At 42.2% G+C, this 4,362-nt stretch overlaps 1 pseudogene across 1 annotated transcript; it reads left to right on the top strand.

The window, feature by feature from the left end:
• Window positions 1–3,183: 3,183 nt before the first annotated feature.
• On the top strand, window positions 3,184–3,990 carry LOC308425886 (ras-related protein Rab-11B-like; annotated as a pseudogene). Its single transcript has one exon. The product of its transcript is annotated as a ras-related protein Rab-11B-like (transcript).
• The last annotated feature ends 372 nt before the right edge of the window (window positions 3,991–4,362 follow it).

The raw sequence follows: 4,362 nt of genomic DNA, 5'->3' as shown, positions 1-4,362 counted from the left end.
GTTATAAATTTTCCAGTTCTCCTTTGGGCATCCCACAAATATCATATAACGTTATGTGTTGAATAAAAACATAGCACACAGTAAACATGACAGTGTAAAAGTAACAACTTTATAAATATAAATATAAATAAACATTGAAATGATTATCTTGTTCGTATTGTATTTTTTTATAAATAAAGTATGCTCTTCTCAGTACAGGAACTGTTCCAGGACTATTCTACACCCTCAGCCCTTGACACAGAACAGCACATCATGCTACATAGTAAGGCATAGACCCAATAAAAATGTATTAATTAAGAAAGAGGGAAGCAATTGACAATTATTCAAAACTGAGAAGTGATTAGGACAGTTTATTTGCTCAAAATCTTGAAGATGTCTAAAAATAAGACAGTGATGGGATATAAAACCCTCAAAAGATAGTTTTCATTGAAAAATATTTAAAGAAGAATTCAGAAATGAAATAGAGAAAAGAACACAAATGCACAAATGTCAAAAGTTTTTGGTTTTTGTTTTATATGGACTTGGGGGATGGCCTGTGTTTTCACTACAGCAATGGTCATTATGTGTTTGATGGATGGTTAAATTTTATTCATGTAAGAAAATGTCTGCTTTTTAAATTTTTTTATTATTATTTTATTTTATTTTTACAAGAGCAGAGTTGAGTTGGAAAGATAACTCATGCCATTATGGGACTCTTAAACATCTTTGTGTTTCCTCAGTAATCCCTAAGCATATTTGAACTTTAATGTTTTAGATAAATGTCATTGCATATGTAAGTGTCTGTGAAAGTTGCATAGTACAGCTTTCATGCTGTATTTTAAGAATATACTATAGTACTGCCATAAGAATCTTTTTTACTTATGGCTTTTCATTACTATATACTATACCATGTGAGGAACATTCCTTAAATCACATACCCACATTATTAATGATGAATCTTTATGTCACCTCTAATTTTCTACTTACATGAAAGTTTGGGAAACATAAACTTTTCATTGAACAACCTCTTGGGTGTCTATAAGGGAACTGAGAAACCGTTTGTTAGATGTATCCAGAGAGAAGATGATTATATCAAAAGCAACTTGCACACTGATTTTAATAAGTCTCCCCCAAGAAGATACTGGGCCATTTGAGGGTGAGAATGTTGATGGTATTACCCCTTATTGTGGCATCTGCCATGAATATCAATGCTTCCTTGGAGTTGATTTGTTTAATTTCTTTGCTCAGAAGCCAATGTGCTCATCTTTAAACAACTACTCACTGCTTATCTCTCCTTTGTTGAATTCTCACATCTTGGCCTGATCTTCTGTTAGTTGTTGTAGGGGGTGGATCTGATGTTAAGGTCCTGTTCTCCAATTGGTTATTGATCTGTCAGTAAAGTGAACCATAGGGTAATTGCTGGGCGGAAGGTACAGGCAGGACTTCTAGGTCCCTGGAAAGAAATGAGAGACACAAGGGAGTAGAGAAGAACCGGGCAGTCGTATGAAATCGTAAAAACAGAATGGCCACACAAGCTGCTCCTACAGGTGGGTGGTCAGGGGAGTTTAACAACTGAAGTTTAGTGCTGGTGGGACACACTGAGATAAGAAACTGATAAGGGCAAGCTTTTTTCCAGGCTGGGGAGGTGGTGGTGGTGAGGGGGGAGATATTAGCACCCAGCAATTGTGCCAAGAAGACAAATAGAAAAGAAACAAACCGTGAGTATATCTTTTGTCTGAGGATTCAAGGGAAGCTGGGTTAAGGCTGGTAGTACAGTCTCCTCCCTGAGCTAAAGGTGGATAGAGCTTAAAAGTGCATGCAACAGGTTATTACTTATGATAATTTATCTTCATTGTCAATAGGACTGGATTTGGAAACACCAGAATATACACCTCTGGGTGTGTCCTTAAGAGCATTTTTCAATCTCATTAACTGTGGAAGGAAGATCTACTCTGAATTTGATTGGTACCATCCTACTGTGTGGAGTCCAGAATTGTAGGTGAGTGCTAGAATTACCTGCTCCATATTTCATAACCTATGCATACTTCAGCAAACAGTCTTACATTCTTGATATCACAGCCAAGAAAAGATCAAGGTGGTTGCATCTCCCAGCTACACCATAGGAACACATTTCTTGATTGAAAACACCCCTTCTTCTATATATGTTTGTGTATAGAGCTGATGATAAGCTCAGGAAAGCTATACTTACTGTGGTCTGTTGCTTTGTGTTTCCATGTGAGCCAAGCACTGAGTGAATGCAGAATTTAGTCATAACTTAGCCAGCTCATCTATCTAGAGGCCTGCCGCCTTTTTGTCTTTTATGAAATTTCTGTTTCCAAGGAAGATAGGATTACAGCATTGTCTGACAGATTGAAATGACATTATGTATTCTTGGTTATCATTGGTTATGTGTAGCGTGGATTTTTAGTTGGTGAATATTCACAATGTGGGGAAAGCCTGGCACATACTACATACTCTCAATTACCTAAGTGTGTACACACTTGCAGGATCTAGAGTGCAACATCTAACTCAACCGCTTGTGCCTGGGTGACTTTGTTCTTGCCTTCTCGTTTTGTTTCCTGTTCTGCTCATATTAAAAAATAAACTAAAGTTTCTTTAAAACTTAAAAAAAAAATAAAGCTTGCTTCAAATTTGGCTCAAAATTGTAGTAGACCTCTTATTCTCACCTAGTGAGATTAACACTTCTGGTAACATTTTAATGCTTTGTTCCAAACTTCTATGTTGATAAATTGATCACAATACTTAGATTTTTATTTTTTTAAAGGTTTATTTTTATTTAATGTGTATACGATTTTGCCTGTATGTAGGTCTGTGATCATGTGTGTGCAGTGTCCTCAGAGGCCAGAAGAGGTCGTTAGATCTTCTTGAAGTAGAGTTACAGGTGGTTGTGAACTGCAAACCAGGTGCTGGGAACCAAACCCAGTTTCTCTGAAAGAGCAACAAGCACTCTTAACCACCAAGCTGTCTCTCCAGCCCTAACACTTCTATTTTAAAACTATTTTGTCATCCTTCCTCCAGGTGGATCCCAGGAAGCTCACACCCACCTGAGAACGCCTCCTAAATCTGATTGGTTTGTTCAGATGCCTGTCACTACCACTTTCACCTTTGACTGGCCATTAGACCTCTTCCAGGTGTTTGTAATGGGGCTGAGGGGTTGCTGATCCTGTTGGAAGCACCAGGACAATGGGGACCCAGGATGAGGAGTAGAATTACCTTTTCAAAGTGATGCTTATTGGGGACTCAGGTGTAGGTAAGAGCAACCTGCTGTCACGCTTCACCAGAAACAAGTTCAACCCACAAAGCAAGAGCACCACCGGAGTGGAGTTCGCCACTCGCAGCATTCAGGTGGATGGCAAGACCATCAAGGCTCAGATCTGGGATACTGCTGGCCAGGAGCGCTACCGTGCCATTACCTCTGGTTCTACCATGGTGCAATGGATGCACTGCTGGTATATGACAAGGCCAAGCCCTTGACATATGAGAATGTGGAGCGCTGGCTGAAGGAGCTGCGGGATCATGCAGATAGCAGCATTGTCATCATGCTGGTGGGCAACAAGAGTGACCTTTGCCATCTTCAGGCTGTGCCCACTGACAAGGACCGTGCCTTTGCAGAAAAGAACAACTTGTCTTTCATTGTGACCTCAGCCTTGGGTTTCAATATAGAGGAAGCATTCAAGAACACCCTCACAGAAATCTACGGTATATGTAACAGAAGCAAACCGCTGACCGTGCAGCCATGATGAGTCCCCTGGCAACAATGTGGTGCACATCCGTGTGCCACTCACCACAGATGGCAGAAACCCAATAAGCTGCAGTGCTGCCAGAACCTGTGACTGCCCTGCACCTCTACCCAGCGTGCCTGCACGTCTTTGGTCCTTGGCCAGCCCCCACCAGTGTCCTCCCGGCCCCTCCCTTGTTCCTCTAGGACAGGCTGCTCCCACCCTCCAAGTGAGCTCTGCCTGCCAGCCCGATGGCCCAGGAAGAGCAGGAGTTCAGCCCCTTGCTTATGTGCCTGCTCTTGGTTATTGTGGGCATCTTGGCAGGGTAGGGAAGTTGGTAGGATGGACGGGGCCAGCCAAAGGTGAAGAAGATGAGTGGAAGGAACCAGCTTCTCCTGTTTTCCATGTCAGACTCCAGGGAGCGATCACCTCCTTCCCTCTCTGGCCAGTTGACCTAGCTGGCCCTGCATCCCCACCCCATTCTGGGCTGATACAGGAAGAGCCAGGCATCAGAGGTTGAGCAGGTAGACATTTGGGTTCTGCCTCCTACTTAAACCACCATAGCCAGCACCAGCACGGCCTCCAGCATTCCCGGGCCTGCGCACTCCTGCTCCTGCCTGTACATTTATGCTGGGAGAAGACA

The sequence above is a fragment of the Micromys minutus genome (genome assembly GCF_963924665.1).
Source record: "Micromys minutus genome assembly, chromosome: 10".
NCBI classification, from domain to species: Eukaryota; Metazoa; Chordata; class Mammalia; order Rodentia; family Muridae; genus Micromys; species Micromys minutus.
Note: the sequence above shows the minus strand (reverse complement) of the source record. Positions and strands in the feature narration are given on the sequence as shown.